The 18,836-nt window shown below is 41.3% G+C and overlaps 1 protein-coding gene and 1 pseudogene across 1 annotated transcript in view; one reads left to right on the forward strand and one right to left on the reverse strand.

Annotated features, from left to right (window-relative positions):
- Nucleotides 1-18,836, forward strand: part of LOC126143134 (disks large homolog 5-like) — a 367,143-nt gene that overhangs the window by 166,720 nt on the left and 181,587 nt on the right. The gene's annotated exons all lie outside the window — the stretch shown is intronic.
- Nucleotides 14,149-14,266, reverse strand: LOC126143171 (5S ribosomal RNA; annotated as a pseudogene).

Here is an 18,836-nt window from a genome sequence, read left to right on the forward strand (position 1 = left end):
GACTGTGGGGAATTGTATCGAACGCCTTGCGGCAATCAAGAAACTTTTACTGCCTGGTCAATGTACAGATTGAATAACATCGGGGATAGGTTACATCCCTGTCTCATTCCCTTTTCAACCTCTGGTTCTCTTTCAAGTCCCTGGACTATTATAACTGCCGTCTGGTTTTCCTACAAGTTGCAGATAGCCTTTCCCTCCCAGTATTTTACTCTTGCTACATTCAGAATATTGTTGTTGTTGTTGTGGTCTTCAGTCCTGAAACTGGTTTGATGCAGCTCTCCATGCTACTCTATCCTGTGCAAGCTTCTTCATCTCCCAGTACCTACTGCACCCTACATTCTTCTGAATCTGCTTAGTGTAGTCATCTCTTGGTCTCCCTCTACGATTTTTACCCTTCACTAAATTGGTGATACCTTGATGCCTCAGAATATGTCCTACCAACCGATCCCTTCTTCTAGTCAAGTTGTGCCACAAACTTCTCTTCTCCCCAATCCTATTCGATATCTCCTCATTAGTTATGTGATCTACCCATCTAATCTTCAGCATTCTTCTGTAGCACCACATTTCGAAAGCTTCTATTCTCTTCTTGTCCAAACTATTTATCGTCCACGTTTCACTTCCATACATGGCTACGCTCCATACAAATATTTTCAGAAACGACTTCCTGACACTTAAGTCAATACTCGATGTTAACAAATTTCTCTTCTTCAGAAACACTTTCCTTGCCATTGCCAGTCTACATTTTATATCCTCTCTACTTCGACCATCATCAGTTATTTTGCTCCCCAAATAGCAAAACTCCTTTACTATTTTAAGTGTCTCATTTCCTAATCTAATTCCCTCAGCATCACCTGACTTAATTCGACTACATTCCATTATCCTCATTAGGCTTTTGTTGATGTTCATCTTACACCCTCCTTTCATGACATTGTCCATTCAGTTGAACTGCTCTTCCAAGTCCTTTGCTGTCTCTGACAGAATTACTTTGTCATTGGCGAACCTCAAAGTTTTTATTTCTTCTCCACTGATTTTAATACCTACTCCGAATTTTTCTTTTGTTTCCTTCACTGCTTGCTCAATATGCAGACTGAATAACATCAGAGAGAGGCTACAACCCTGTCTCACTCCCTTCCCAACCACTGCTTCCCTTTCATGTCCCTCGACTCTTATAACTGCCATCTGGTTTCTGTACAAATTGTAAATAGCCTTTTGCTCCATGTAGTTTACCCCTGCCACCTTCAGAATTTGAAACAGAGTATTCCAGTCAACATTGTCAAAAGCTTTCTCTAAGTCTACAAATGCTAGAAACGTAGGTTTGCCTTTCCTTAATCTAGCTTCTAAGATAAGTCGTAGGGTCAGTATTGCCTCACGTGTTCCAACATTTCTACGGAATCCAAACTGATCTTCCCCGAGGTCAGCTTCTACCAGTTTTTCCATTCGTCTGTAGAGAATACGTGTTAGTATTTTGCAGCTGTGACTTATTAAACTGATAGTTCGGTAATTTTCACAGCTGTCAACACCTGCTTTCTTTGGGATCGGGATTATTATATTCTTCTTGAAGTCTGAGGGAATTTCGCCTGTCTCATACATCTTGCTCACCAGATGGTAGAGTTTTGTCAGGACTGGCTCTCCCAAGGCCGTCAGTAGTTCTAATGGAATGTTGTCTACTCCCGGGGCCTTGTTTTGACTCAGGTCTTTCAGTGCTCTGTCAAACTCTTCACGCAGTATTGTATCTCCCATTTCATCTTCATCTACATCCTCTTATATTTCCATAATATTGTCCTCAAGTACATTGCCCTTGTATAGGCCCTCTATATACTCCCTCCACCTTTCTGCTTTCCCTTCTTTGCTTAGAACTGGGTTTCCATCTGAGCTCTTGATATTCATACAAGTGGTTCTCTGTTCTCCAGAGGTCTCTTTAATTGTCCTGTAGGCAGTATCTATCTTATCCCTAGTGAGATAAGCCTCTACATCCTTACATTTGTCCTCTAGCCATCCCTGCTTAGCCATTTTGCACTTCCTGTTGATATCATTTTTGAGACGTTTGTATTCCTTTTTGCCTGCTTCATTTACTGCATTTTTATACTTTCTCCTTTCCTCAATTAAATTCAATATTTCTTCTGCTACCCAAGGGTTTCTACTAGCCCTCGTCTTTTTACCTATTTGATCCTCTGCTGCCTTCACTATTTCATCCCTCAAAGCTACCATTCTTCTTCTACTGTATTTCTTTCCCCCATTCCTGTCAATTGTTCACTTATGCTTTCCCTGAAACTCTGTGCAACCTCTGGTTTAGTCAGTTTATCCAGGTCCCATCTCCTTAAATTCCCAACTTTTCGCAGTTTTTTCAGTTTTAATCTACAGTTCATAACCAATAGATTGTGGTCAGAGTCCACGTCTGCAACTGGAAATGTCTTACAATTTAAAACCTGGTTCCTAAATCGCTGTCTTACCATTATGTAATCTATCTGAAACCTCTCAGTATCTCCAGGCTTCTTCCATGTATACAACCTTCTTTTATGATTCTTGAACCAAGTGTTAGCTATGATTAAGTTGTGCTCTGTGCAAAATTCTATCAGGCGGCTTCCTCTTTCATTTCTTAGCCCCAATCCATATTCACCTACTACGTTTCCTTCTCTTCCTTTTCCTACTACCGAATTCCAGTCACCCATGACTATTAAATTTTCGTCTCCCTTCACTATCTGAATAATTTCTTTTATCTCATCATACATTTCATCAATTTCTTCATCATCTGCAGAGCTAGTTGGCATATAGACTTGTACTACTGTTGTAGGCGTGGGCTTTGTGTCTATCTTGGCCACAATAATGCGTTCACTATGTTGTTTCCAGTAGCTTACCCGAATTCCTATTTTTTTATTCATTATTAAACCTACTCATGCATTACCCCTATTTGATTTTGTATTTATAACCCTGTATTTACCTGAACAAAAGTCTTGTTCCTCCTGCCACAGAACTTCGCTAATTCCCACTATATCTAACTTTAACCTATCCATTTCCCTTTTTAAATTTTCTAATCTACCTGCCCAGTTAAGGGATCTGACATTCCATGCTCCGATCCGTGGAACGCCAGTTTTCTTTCTCTTGATAACGACGTCCTCCTGAGTAGTCCCCGCCCGGAGATCCGAATGGGAGACTATTTTACCTCCGGAATATTTTACCCAAGTGGACGCCATTATCATTTAATCATACTGTAAAGCTGCATGCCCTCGGGAAAAATTACGGCCGTAGTTTCCCCTTGCTTTCAGACGTTCTCAGTACCAGCACAGCAAAGCTGTTTTGGTTAGTGTTACAAGGCCAGATCATCCCAACTGTTGCCCCTGCAACTACTGGAAAGGCTGCTGCCCCTCTGCAGGAACCACATGTTTGTCTGGCCTCTCAACAGATACCCCTCCGTTGTGGTTGTACCTACGGTACGGCTATCTGTATCACTGAGGCACGCAAGCCTCCCCACCAACGGCAAGGTCCATGGTTCTCGGGGGAGAGGGGGGGGGGGTTCGGAATATTATTGAGGAGAAAAGAAATCCAGACTAAAATTTGACCGAAAGAGGAAATGAGTTGACAGGATAATTTTGAGGCATCAAGAATTCGTCAGTTTGGTAGCCCTGCGTTGCTACTGTGTTCGTTTGTATCATCTTTGTTTTGAAGGATCTCTTAGACCCAATGTGCTTTTCTCTGCTAATTTTAATGACTGGGAATACAAAAAGGCTTGACATTGGTTTGGATTGTATAGATGTTTTGCTTTGGAGTTGAATAAATTCTCGTTTGTTTCACTACTTGATTGATGGTCTTTGAGAAGTGACGGGAACAATTCCTAGCTCGTAAAATAATGATCCCTGGTTACATTTCTTGATGTTTTGGAAATACGAGTACGCAACCTTTTCACGCCAGTTGCATGGCTACTCAGCTTATAAGGTCCATTTTGTAGCTGTCCTCAATCAGATTCTGAGGTGTAGGCTGTTCTTACACTAGCTGTATTGAACACTTTCATTCCATATCTGCTAGGTTTGGAAGGAATGTACATTCGAAAACTACATCGTCCTCGAAATTCTACAATCATTTCACCAACAGTCACATATTCTCTAAGAGAATAGCGCGTCATGCAACTGTTTGTGAATAAATCAAAGATATTTCGTATAGGAGCCAATTTATCCTGTATTCGTTTGTCAAACCTAATCTATTTATCAAATCGTAGACACATTACCAGAAACCTAAACCTCTGTAGAGTCATTGCAGAATAGAATATTTTTAGTCCTGTACTACCTCTGTCCCCGATTTCTCCTAAATTTTCCCTAACCAGCCTCATATATTTCCCTCAATACATCAGACCAATAAAGGTTTCAGTTCAACTCTGTTGGATTAGATTAAATTCAGTTTTCGTTCAATAGACCCAAAAAATTAGATGATTCTCGTGGATGTGGAACATGTCAGAAAATATAACATAAAAAACATAAAACATTTGAATATAATACTTACTACCCTGATCATTTGTCAGGAGATTGTCAAAATAGGTGAATACATTACAGTAAGCTGAAGCAGCAGAGATTTACAGAATTAATACGCTGTCAGAATGAAACATTATTATGCACTACTAATAAATTTATGATACACAAAATACATAATCTTGATTGTTGTGACAAAGTCTTGTCAAAACGGATATCGAACAGACATTTTTACTTAAGCTGACCTAACAGGCTCTGTTAAGTTATTCATCTGCAGAGTAGAAGGAGTCTTTCAAATTCTGTTTAAACGGTACTTTATCTGAAACCAAATTTTAACGGTTGCTGGCAGTTTACTGACAATGTGTGTTCCTGAATATTGGACCCTTCTTTGGACCAAGATAAGTGGTTTTAGGTCTTCATGTAGATTGTTCTTATTGCTTGTATTGATTCTGTGTATTGAGCTATTGACTGGAAATAGAGGTGTACTACTTGCAACAAATTTCATTAAGGAATAAGTATACTGAGAAGCAGTGGTTAGAATACAAAGTTCCTTGAACAGGTTTCTACATGATGTTCTTGAATTTGCAGCACAAATGACTCTTATTACAGGCTTTTGCACCCTAAAAAGTTTTGCTCTGATGAGTTACCCCAGAATATGATCTAGTATGACATGAAAGAGTGAAGATAAGCAAAGTATGCCAATTTTTGTATACAGGGTGGTCCATTGATCGTGATCGAGCCAAATATCTCACGAAATAAGCGTCAAACGAAAAAACTGAAAACAACGAAACTCGTCTAGCTTGAAGGGGGAAACCAGATGGCGCTATGGTTGGCCCGATAGATGGCGCTGCCATAGATCAAATGGATATTAACTGCGTTTTTTAAAATAGGAACCCCCATTTTTATTACATATTCGTGCAGTACGTAAAGAAATACGAATGTTTTAGTTGGACCACATTTTTAGCTTTGTGGTAGATGGCGCTGTAAGAGTCACAAACGTACAAGTACGTGGTATCACGTAACATTCCGCTAGTGCGGATGGTATTTGCTTCGTGATACATTACCCGTGTTAAAATGGACGGTTTACCAATTAAAGATCACAAAGATATGGCTTACACTTTTAGACGAGTAGTTGGTAACAGGTAGGTTTTTTAAATTAAAATAGAGAACGTAGATACGTTTGAACATTTTATTTCGGTTGTTCCAATGTATCTTTGTGAACTTATCATTTCTCAGAACGCATGCTGTTACAGCGTGATTACCTGTAAATACCACATTAATACAATAAATGCTCAAAATGATATCCGTCGACCTGAATACATTTGGCAATACGTGTGACGACATTCCTCTCAACAGCGAGTAGTTCGCCTTCCGTAATGTTCGCACACGCATTGACAATGCGCTGACGCATCTTACCAGGCGTTGTCTGTGGGTCACGATAGCAAATATCCTTCAACTTTCCCCACAGAAAGAAAACCGAGGACGTCAGATCCGGTGAACGTGCGGGCCATGGTATGGTGCTTCGACGACCAATCCATCTGTCGTGAAATATGCTATTCAATACCGCTTCAACCGCACGTGAGCTGTCTGCCGGACATCCGTCATGTTGGAAGTACATCGCCATTCTGTCATGCAGTGAAACATCTTGTAGAAACATCGGTAGAACATTACGTAGGAAATCAGCATACATTGCACCATATATAATGCCATAGATAAAATGGGTGCCAATTATCCTTCCTCCCATAACACTGCACCATACATTAACTCACCAAGGTCGTTCATGTTCCACTTGTCGCAGCCATCGTGGATTTTCCGTTGCCCAATAGTGAATATTATTCCTGTTTACATTACCGATGTTGGTGAATGACGCTTCGTCGCTAAATAGAACGCGTGCAAAAAATCTGTCGTCGTCCCGTAACTTATCTTGTCCCCAGTGGCAGAACTGTACACGACGTTCAAAATCGTCGCCATGCAATTCCTGGTGCATAGAAATATGATACGGGTGCAAACAATGTTGATGTAGCATTCTCAACACCGACGTTTTTGAGATTCCCGATTCTCTCGCAATTTGTGTGCTACTGCTGCGCGGATTAGCCGCGACAGCAGGTAAAACACCTACTTGGGCATCATCATTTGTTGCAGGTCGTGGTTGACGTTTCACACGTGGCTGAAGACTTCCTGTTTCCTTAAATAACGTAACTATCCGGCGAACGGTCCGGACACTTGGATGATGTCGTTCAAGATACTGAGCAGCATATATAGCACACGCCCGTTGGGCACTTTGATCACAATAGCCATACATCAACACGATATCGACCTTTATTTACGTACTACACGAATATGTAATAAAAACGAGGATTCCTATTTAAAAAAACGCAGTTGACATCCGTTTGACGTATGACAGCGCAATCTAGCGGGCCAACCATAGCGCCGTCTGGTTTCCCCCTTCAAGGTAGACGACTTTCGTTCTTTGTAGTATTTTCGTTTGACTCTTATTTCGTGAGATATTTTGCCCGCCACTATCAAGGGACCACCCTGTATATCTCCTACATCTGACATCATTCTCACTGCAAATACAGACTTATTTAGCCACTTAATCAATTCTGTGGTATGCCCTTCCCAACTCAATTTATTATCGAGTTGTAACCCCAGAAATTTAACACTGTCAACCTCTTCGATCTGCATGTCTTCATATGTTATACACATGCTGGAAGGAAATCTCTTACAGGTTCTGAACTGCATATAGTGGGTCTTTTCAAAGTTTAATGACAGCGAAGTAGCTTTAAACCATTTATTAGTGTAAGCGAATATTTGATTAGCAGCTGTTTCTAAATCTGTACGTGACTTGATACTTATTGCAATGTTTGTATCATCTGCAAACAAAACAAACTTAGCATCTGGCAATGTAACAGATGAGAGGTCATTAATGAACACAAGAAAAGCAATGGACCCAAGATGGAACCTTGAGGTATACCACATGTAATTAATTTCCAGTCAGATGAAGACTGACTGCTTACTGCACAGGTATTTTGCAGCGACATCCTTTGTTTCCTGTTAGTTAGGTAAGACTCAAACCATTTTGCAGCTGTGCTGGTGACACCGAAATATTCTAATTTACTTAAGAGAATGGTGTGGTTCACACAGTCAAAAGCTTTTGACAGGTCAGAGAAAATGCGAGTAGCCTCTAAAGCTTTCTCGATATAGAAGCCTTAAGAAACCTGAACTGTGACATATAATATATTATTTGCAGTCAGATGCTTAAGGAGATGCTTGAATACAACCTTTTCAAATATTTTTGAGTAAGACGGCAAAAGTGAAATTGGTCGATAATTTGATGGTATCTCTTTATCCCCCTTCTTGTAAAGAGGCTTAACTTTAGCATTTTTAGCCAGTCCGGAAATGTTGCCCTGGTAAGAGATTGATTAAGATAGAACTCAACTCACATGAGCACTCTTTGATTAAATTCGGTGGTATGTTATCATACCCACTAGAATGCTTAGATTTTAAGGATTTTAAGATAGATACTACTACTTTGGGAAACGTGTCATTTCCATTTTACTAAGTTATTTTTAAAGACTGGTCTCAGATAAAAAATGGTTCAAATGGTTCTGAGCACTATGGGACTCAACTGCTGAGGTCATTAGTCCCCTAGAACTTAGAACTAGTTAAACCTAACTAACCTAAGGACATCACAAACATCCATGCCCGAGGCAGGATTCGAAACTGCGACCGTAGCGGTCTTGCGGTTCCAGGCTGCAGCGCCTTTAACCGCACGGCCACTTCGGCCGGCGGTCTCAGATACTCCAATGCATTGTTCACTGAATCTAATAACCCCATGCTGTAATTAACAGAAAAGAAGTACTCGTTTAACAGGCCGGCCGCGGTGGTCGTGCGGTTCTAGGCGCTCCAGTCCGGAGCCGCGCTGCTGCTACGGTCGTAGGTTCGAATCCTGCCTCGGGCACGGATGTGTGTGATGTACTTAGGTTAGTTAGGTTTAATTAGTTCTAAGTTCTAGGGGACTGATGACCACAGCAGTTGAGTCCCATAGTGCTCAGAGCCATTTGAACCATTTTTGAACTTGTTTAACAGGTTTGCAACACTGTATGCACTTTTACCATAGTCTTATTTATTTTTAGAACTATCTGTTCCTCTTTCTTTTTGACACCACCAGTCTCTGTCTTCACTGTATCTCATACAGTTTTTATTTTTTTTTTCCCTGATGTAATTATCTTTTTCTCATAATAAAGCTGCTTCGATTTCTGTATTACTTGCTTCAATATTTTGCAGTATTCTTTGTAATGCATTACAGTACTAACATCAGAGTTGTTCCTAGATAGTAGATACAGTCTTCTTTTTGTCCCATGTGATATCTCTCTTCCTTGTGTAACCCATAGTTTATTTTTTGACTTCTGAATGATTTGAGTTAACTTTAGAGGAAAACACCCACTCATTACTCGCACACGCTTTGGCGATTCCCGTAAGAGTTTGGGCAACCTGTGCACATTGGCACAGACGTAGGTCAATGGCTGGGTAGCCTTTAACTATACATATGAAGACAGTAACTTGTTCTCGAAAGATCAGTTACTGTTGATGACCGTGCAGCTTTTCCCTCGAATAAATGATTACTAACTGACAAACTCTTACGGGAATCGCCAAAGCGTACACGAGTAATGAGTGGGTGGGCAAATGTCTATAAGGTAGAATTGTGGACAGTTGGGAATGTGAGTCTCACGGGAAGCGTGCAAGGGATAAGTCCCTGCAGTCAATTGCCATCGATAAAATGGGGACCAATTATCCTTCCTCCCATAATGCCGCACCATACATTAACCCGCCAAGGTCGCTCATGTTCCACTAGTTGCAGCCATCGTGGATTTTCCGTTGCCAAATAGTGCACGATATGCCGGTTTACGTTACCGCTGTTGGTGAATGACGCTTCGTCGCTAAATAGAACGCGTTCAAAAAATCTGTCATCGTCCCGTAATTTCTCTTGTGCCCAGTGGCAGAACTGTACACGACGTTACGGGTGCAATCGATGTTGATGTAGCATTCTCATCACCGACGTTTTTGAGATTCCCTGTTCTCGCGCAGTTTGTCTGCTGCTGATGTGCGGATTAGCCGCGACAGCAGCTAAAACACCTACTTGGCCATCATCATTTGTTGCAGGTCCTGGTTGGCGTTTCACATGTGTCCGAACATTTCCTGTTTCCTTAAATAACGTAATTATCCAGCGTACGGTCCGGACACTTTGATGATGCCGTCCAGGATACCGAGCAGCATACATAGCACACGCCCATTGGGCATTTTTATCACAATAGCCGTACATCAACACGATATAGACCTTTTCCACAATTGGTAAACGATTCATTTTAACACGGGTAATGTATCACGAAGCAACATCACATAATCTGTATAGAATCTTATAGGTATCTCATCTGGTCCCGAAGCCTTTTCGCTACTAAGCGATTGTAGTTGCTTTTCAATTCCGTGATGGGTTATCTCAATATCTGCCATTTCGACGTTCGCACGACAATTCAAATGAGGGAGAGTGTTACGATCTTCCGCGGTGAAAGAACTTTGGGAGACCGGATTCCGTATTGTGGCCTTCTCTCTGTTATCTTCAGTTTCGGTGCCGGTGTGGTCGCTGAGAGAATGAATAGATGATTTTGATCCACTTACTGATTTTACGTACAAACAAAATCTCTCAGGGTTTTTGATCAGGTCGGCTGACAACGTCTTACTTTCGAAATCATTGAACGCTTCTCTCATTGCTCTCCTATCGCTCATTTTCGTTTCGTTCAGCTTTTGTTTGTCAGCTAGGTTTTTACTTCTCTTGAATATAAGATGAAGTGCTCTTTGTTTACTTAGCGCTTTTCTAACACGGCTACTAAACCGTCTTTGCCATCCATTAAAACCTTACTCGGAACATACTTGTCTAGGGCATATTGGACGACGCCTTTGAATTTTTTCCATTTGTTCTCCACATTTTCGTCCTCACCACCGAATATTTGATGCTGTCTGCTGAGATATTCTGATATTTGTATCCTGTCACCCTTACTGAGCAAATATATCTTCCTACCTTTCTTAACATTCGTTATAGGACCGCGAGTTGGTTTTCTAACTATCTGTTCGAGGTAATTTTCGGACAAGACATCCACAACGATGCCACACGATTCCCAGTCTCTGGCACCAGCTTTGATGGCATAACACTCCCAATCTATACCTGGCAAGTTGAAGTCACCCCTATTACAACGGCAAGATCTGGAAATTTACTAATGATATTCTGCAAGCTCTGTCTGAAGCGCTCTACAACTACAGATCCTGACGCAGGTGGTCTAGAAAAGCAACCGATCACCATTTTCGAGCGTTGTTTGATACTAATTTCACCCACATTCGGAGTCCGTGATAACCTCGGTAGATTTTATCGAATTTGTTTCTGCAATAACTCCATTGGCGACTAACCTATCCTTACGATAAACATCCAGTGTGAACTTAGGATTTCGTTGTCATTAACGTCTGGTTTCAACCAGGTTTCTGTGTCCAATACTATCTCTCCATTATAACCTTCAAGAAGCGATACTAACCCTGGGCCGGCCGATATGGCCGAGCGGCTCTCAGCGTTACAGTCTGGAACCGCGCTGCTGCTACGGTCGCAGGTTCGAATCCTGCCTCGGGCATGGATGTGTGTGATGTCCTTAGGTTAGTTAGGTTTAAGTAGTTCTAAGTTGTAGGGGACTAATGCCCTCAGAAGTTAAGCCCCATAGTGCTCAGAGCCATGTGTGTGTGAGCTAATCCTGGTACCTTTCCTTGGATGCTCCCCGACATTGATAATATTTGCGCAATTGACCTGAAAACACTGAGAATGCTATGCGTTAATCATCACCAGGACTGTTAGTATTTTTAAAAATATCGGGAACCCGATGTATCGATATTTACACAGTATCACTGTCGGCTCTCATACATCGAAAAATGTGTCGATATATCGATATACAGGGTGATCAAAAAGTCGGTATAAATTTGAAAACTTAATAAACCACGGAATAATGTAGATAGAGAGGTAAAAATTGACACACATGCTTGGAATGACATGGGGTTTTATTAGAACCAAAAAAAACAAAATTCACAAAATGTCCGACAGATGGCGCGTGAAAGATCTCTTGCGCGCGTCGTTTGGTGATGATCGTATGCTCAGCCGCCACTTTCGACAGTCCGTGCGATTATTGGCTTTGGGGTTACCTGAAGTCGCAAGTGTATCGTGATCGACCTACATCTCTAGGGATGCTGAAAGACAACATCCGACGTCAGTGCCTCACCATAACTCCGGACATGCTTTACAGTGCTGTTCACAACATTATTCCTCGACTGCAGCTATTGTTGAGGAATGATGGTGGACACATTGAGCATTTCCTGTAAAGAACATCATCTTTGCTTTGTCTTGGTTTGTTATGCTAGTCATTGCTATTCTGATCATATGAAGCGCCATCTGTTGGACATTTTTGAACTTCTGTATTTTTTTGCTCTAATAAAACCCCATGTCATTCCAAGCATGTGTGTCAATTTGTGCCTCCCTATCTACATTATTCCGTGATTTATTCAGTTTTCAAATTTATACTGACTTTTTGATCACCCGGTACTGGGTGTTTTCGTAATAGCGTGCAAAAATTTAACAGGACATAGAGGTAGGGAACCTGGGGTCGGAGAAGGCAGCTTAACAAGATGATAGGAATAACATCACATTACTGTGCACTTTTTTATTTGCTTTAGTTACAGTTAACTGCAAGTACTATTACTGACACAGTGAACATACCATTTGTACCGTATCTTACAAAATATGCTGAAACTGACTGCCATCAACCTCAATGCAAGCATGACATCGGGGAACAAGATTCTGACGGACGCTGACAAAATTTTTCCTGGTGTGTTTCGAGTCACATCACAGGCAGCTACAATTCTGGCAACTAATTCCATTTCCGTATCCACTGGGGTCGCATACACAAGTGACTTTAGATACCCCCATAGGAAATAATCAAAGGGATTCAAGTAAGGTGACCTTGTGGGCCACGGAATAGGATCTCCTCTTCCAATTCATAGACCAGGAAATACAGCACTGAGATGGTTGCGGCCATCCACACTGAAGTGAGGCGGTGTACCGTCATGTTGTATCCACATCCTCTCACGAACAACCCAGGGTACGTTCTTTAACAACTCAGGTAGAACTCTTTGCACGATCGTCAAGAACAGGTGGCCATTCAGAGGGCCAAGTGGAAGATGTGACCCAATGAGGTTGTCGTCTACAGTGCCGGCCCAGATATTCACAGCAAGACGTATCTGATGGCGTGACTCTACTACAGCTTGAGGGTTTTCTTCATCCGATACGAGGTTATTCCTGCTGTTCGAGATACCATCACGACCAAATGGAGGAAATCTGGTCGATCAATCCATCTTGGAGCAACCATTGCCACAATGCGACCCTTGGTGCGAAGTTAGTCACAACCATTGCATGAACTCGTTGTAGGTGATATGGGTGTAATTGTTGTTTGTAGAGTACTCGCCACAGTTTAATATGTGCAGCTCCCATTTCACGTGCTATACGACGGGGGAGCGCTGCAAAACGTTCCAGGACCTCTTCTTCAAAATCGGGTGTGCGAGTGGTCGTCATGTTGCCAGGTCCCTCGTTTCTTCTTTCCAACGAACCAGTCTCCCGCATCCGTCGATCGAGAAAAATGAACACTCGTCGTCACGAATGATGCCTGTTAGGAAATCGTTCCCTGTACAGCCTTTCAGTAGCGAGAGCATTGGAACGCACGTACCCATACACGAGGTGCATGTCAGTGAGTTTTGCGAAACCGTACCGGTATTGCTCCATCGTACTGTACGTCTGGGTTGAGTTGTTTTGGGGGAAGAGACCAAACAGCCAGGTCATCGGTCTCATCAGATTAGGGAAGGATTGGGAAGGAAGTCGGCCGTGCCCTTTCAAAGGAACCATCCCGGCATTCGCCTGTAGCTATATAGGGAAATCACGGAAAACCTAAATCGGGATGGCTGGACGCGGGATTGAACCGTCTTCCTCCCGAATGCGAGTCCAGTGTTCTAGCCACTGAACCACCTCGCTCGGTGTACTCTACGTCTCTGAATAGCACGGAGCAATGAATGGGTCTCTCGTTGATTCATAGCACGTTCTGACATAGGACAATGTAAATGCCATACAACAGAGAAACCTTATGGGCAAGTAAAGTAAACAAAACCTGCATCATAACTTGCTTTTAGTCAGGCTCGACCTCCTTGTTTCCTTGCAGGAAATAATGTGCATATCAATAAACAGCACAGTACGTGTACACATGTACGCATGTTAGCTGTAAATATTCTGGAAAACAGGAGTTCTAGACAAAGCAGTAGCAAAGTTTGCTTCCGTATCTGCTTAAGCTGGCTTCACCGATCTCCCTACCTCAGATTGTTCAGTGGAGCATTGTCTATTGTGAGGGGTCCGCTTGTACGTGGCACTCCGTCTTCAGGCCACAAGTCGCCTACCGGGAACATCCGAACGCCGTGTCATCCTCAAGGGAGGATGTGGATAGGGTGTGGGGTCAGCACACCGCTCTCCCGGTCCTTATGATGGTATTCTCGACTGAAGCTGCTACTATTCGGTCGAGTAGCTCCTCAGTTGGGATCACGAGACTGAGTGCACCCCGAAAAATGGCAACAGCGCATGGCGGCCTGGATGGTCACCCATCCAAGTGCCGGCCACGCCCAACAGCGCTTAACTTTGGTGCTCTCACGGGAACCGGTGTAGTCACTGCGGCAAGGCCGTTGCCCCACTTGTACGTGGAGACCGATTTTTTAATATAATTAATGATGAATGACCTGAAACGATTGTCATACGTAGAAGGGATTGTATTTTTGACAGCAATGAACCAAAGATGTTGCCTGAGTGTCAGAATCGACCCTGAATAAAGACAAGTGTGAAGTTATTCACGTGAGTACTAAAAGAAATCAGATAAATTTCGATTACACGATAAGTCACACAAATCTGAAGGCTGTAAATTCAGCTAAATACTTAGGGATTACAATCACAAATAACCTAAATTGGAACGATCACATAGATAATATTGTGGTTAGAGCAAACCAAAGATTACGATTCATTGGCAGAACACTTAGAAGGTGCAACAGGTCTACTAAAGAGACGCTTGTGCGCCTTATTCTGGAGTATTGCAGTGCGGTGTGGAATCCGCATCAGCTGGGACTGACGGATGACATCGAAAAAGTACAAAGAAGGGCAGCTCGTTTTTTACCATCACAAAATAGGGGAGATAGTGCCAGAGACATGATACGTGAATTGCGACGGGATCTTCTCATGAAATTTCAATCACCGGTTTCTCTTCCGATTGCGAAAACATTCTGTTGGCACCCAGCTACATAGGGAGAAATGATCATCACGATAAAATAAGAGAAATCAGGGCTCGCATAGAAAAATTTAAGTCCTCGTTTTTACTGCGCGCCGTTCGAGAGTGGAACGGTAGAGAGACAGCTTGAAGGTGGTTCATTGAACCCTCTGCCAGGCACTTTATTATGAATAGCAGAGTAATCACATAGATGTAGATGTAAGTAGGGGCGCGCGGAGCGCTGTAGAAGTTGCCGTTGTTCTCTGTTACAGGTTGGATGTAAGGCTTAAAGCTAGTCGCTAGCTGGGAGAATTTAGTTGTCGGTCTATGGACGAATGATATTGTTTATTCTCACACAGAGCCAGTTTTAATAATTTTGTGGGATCTGAAATTTAAAAACCTCTCTCACGCCGGCCTGATTTAGCTTCACTGATCAGGATAGTAAAAAACATGCGTATATTAAGGAAATTTTCAGTCACAAAGCAGGCTTATCACATTCCCACAGTTCAATACTGTTCTATCCTGATTAAATTGAGCTTAACTTAAATTCCATAAGGCGGTGAAGCAATTTCGAAGTCTCGGTGCGACGAACATTGTCAGTCGATCTCCTGAAAACATTTGTAATAATTATTAACTTTCGGTGATCACATGGGGAAGACCGGAGATCTGCTGGTAAGACCGTGTTAGCCCATTTATTGAAAGTAACAAACTGGATATCTTGAGCGTACAAAACGGCAGGTTTGTGCAGTGTAAATCAGACGTTCCCCACTGATCCCGTGCAACACAGCGTAGTAAGCAGACACTGTCAATAATAATCAGTTAAATAATACGCGAACACACTTACTTTAGTTCAGTTCATGTATTAAATTCCTTCTCATACAGAATCTCATCAAGATGGCGACTAGCTCAACAATACATACATACACATCTTCGTTCTTTCACGGCTAATCGGCAAGATCTGAATCATTCATTTCATAAGAGAAAACATAGATAGCAGAGAAGCTATTCCATGGAGTAAATGGTCGCTCGAAGGAATAATACGGCTTGAAACTACTTTGCATCGATAATCATCGTATATTAAAGTTTAGGAATCGGTAAGATAAGAAGAGATATTTCAAGATATGTACTGAGCTATATAATTTATAAAATTTCTGAAAATATCGCGGAGAGACCGCTGCAAGAGACATTACACAGTAAATGTTGGGTCGTAGTTATTTCTATAAAAGTGTTGAAACTTCATTATTTAAATGAGTGTGTCTGTACTTAAATTGCAGAATGACTGAGAAGATGAAACTTCTACGTTATTTGATTCTGAAACAGCTGAGTAAAACTCAACGTACTGAGCCTACTTTCTCTGTAATTTTTCTTATCAATATTCTAGCGCGGCGCAACCTGACTGCTCAAAAAAATTACAACCTGACTTCAAATAATTAATTCAGAAGAATGGCCCTGATTAAAAAGAAATCTTAACAATAACCTATACATTTCATTAAGCACTTACCTCACAAAAATCTTCATTACGCGTACTGCAATACAGCGAGCGGCAGTACTGCCAGCTAAATAAAAGATTCTAACTATTAAAGCCACTAACTACTAATGGGCATGTGGTTAGAAAAGGAAAGATTTTGTAGCAAACCAAATAATGTATTTTTTTTTTACCTTAATAACGTGACATCCAGTTCAGACACGAATATAAATCGTCATTGACATCTAGTACAAAAGTATATATAATCATGAATAATATTCAATCTCCACGTCGAACATGTACAGATCGTTAGCCTGTGCCAACACTTCAGACCTCTATCCCCCCCATCAGTACTAACTTTTCACATCTAACACCCATCACTGCTGGCTGTTCACCTCCAATGGCCCAACTGTACTTCCATTACTGCTGGCAACTAACTTCCAACTGCCCTACACTACTGGCGATTAACTTACGAGTCCAACCAGTCACAGAGTCTCTTACAAAGAAAGCGCAGTCAGAGATCCAATGCAAAGCGCTACACAGGGCTGCCAACACAGAAGCAGCCCACTTACAGAGTAAAGTGTGTTATTTAATTTCTGAGGCTGTATGATAATCAGGAATTGAAGTGATACTGATAGTTACCAAATACTGAGAACTGCCTGTGGCAATTATAGAACAGTAATGACTTTACTCTGTAACCGAAAGGTAAAGCAACGGGCACTAATTTGCAAGGTAATGAAATTTTGTATATTTGGTTTTTACGTATGCAGCACCGAAATGTGGCTTTCGATAATTTTTACAGCGCTGATCCCTGAATGTAGGAACCAAGTATTTTTCGTCAGATTTAATGTATAGGTTGGTTAGGTATAGCCGATTTGTAATATTTTTGTGTGTTTTGTAACACTGATAGAAGTTAAATTTTGGAATCTATTTTGTCAAACAATGTCAGAGTTTATGTCATTTAACAATCGAAGTGTTTTTAATTACGACTATAAGTGAGAATTGTAGAGCAGTAGAGAAGTTCACTGATTTTGAAGTTAATGGAAAATGTTTCATGTCAGAATTTGTGAAGGAGAAACTTTATTTTGAATAAAATTTTCAAATTTAAGCATTCGGTCTTAGCATATGCCCTTATCAGTACCTCATCCAATTCCATGTCGTGTTTATTTAAATCTAATGAATATTTTTCTAGAAGAAATCATTTTTCAATCAGAGTCAGAAAAATATTAATGTGCCAGAATCAGAAAAGTGTTAATTTTTGTAACAGCTTCAATGCGGGCGTCATTGCACAGCACTGAGCCAATATCCAGTATTTTCACTGAACATTTGCAAGGTTATTCATTTATCAACCAATCTACAGATATTAATTGTATGAAGCTGTTTTATAGCCGGCATTCCACTTTGCCGTGCCAAGTTTGAATATTTTCTATGCCAACTGTGGAGAAAACAGAATACCAAGATTACATCCTTTGCGACTCTAGAGCTAATTAAAATTTATTTCATTATTTACTTGCACAGGGAGTTTTATCAGTTTATCGCACAGGGCCATAGAACTCTGTGCACACAAGACTGGATAAATGGCAAAATGGTTCAAATGGCTCTGAGCACTATGGGACTTTACATCTGAGGTCATCAGTTCCCTAGAACTTAGAACTACTTAAACCTAACTAGCCTAAGGACACCACACACGTCCATGCCCGAGGCAGGATTCCAACCTGCGACCGTAGCAGTCGCGCGGTTCCAGACTGAAGCGGCTAGAACCGCTCGGCGACAAAGGCCGGCGGGTGAAAGTCTGAGGGACCGATTTCAATAAAGGCATTGCGTATTGGTTTCGCAGATTAAGCCATTTACTCTACAACACGTCACACAGTAAACTTGCGTGACACAAACATTACGCATATCATATTCATTGGCAAAAAAAACAAAAAAAAACGAATAACTTTACGCTTTGTCCAATTACATTTATGCACGCTCTTATGGAAACATCCTTTATAGCAGAAATGTTCTACAAAAGAGGAACAAATGAGATTAGTTTGAAAAACGACTTAAATCCAGCCTTCTTAAAACAAAATTTGAACATTACGAGGGTACAGGGTCATAGTCTTGTTTTTTAATTACAGTTTTATGAAAATTATTTGTAGGTATCGATTCATGCAATAATTTAAAGCAGTATTCGCTTTAGTAAGACAATAAACAGTTTCCTGTTATTTCTGAAAATTTATCTCTAACATCTAAACCCCTTGTGCAAATTCACGAGTGTAGTGACTATTTATTTATTTGTGGTAAGATCTTATGGGACCAAACTGTTTAGGTTATCGGTCCCTAAGCTTACACACTACTTAATTTACACCACTGGCCATTAAAATTGCTACACCAAGAAGAAATGCAGATGATTGACGGGTATTCATTGGAAAATATATTATACTAGAACTGACATGTGATTACATTTTCACGCAACTTGAGTGCATAGATGCTGAGAAATCAGTACCCAGAACAACCACCTCTGGCCGTAATAACTGCCTTGATATGCCTGGGCAT

Source organism: Schistocerca cancellata, unplaced genomic scaffold (genome assembly GCF_023864275.1).
Source record: "Schistocerca cancellata isolate TAMUIC-IGC-003103 unplaced genomic scaffold, iqSchCanc2.1 HiC_scaffold_782, whole genome shotgun sequence".
NCBI lineage: Eukaryota > Metazoa > Arthropoda > Insecta > Orthoptera > Acrididae > Schistocerca > Schistocerca cancellata.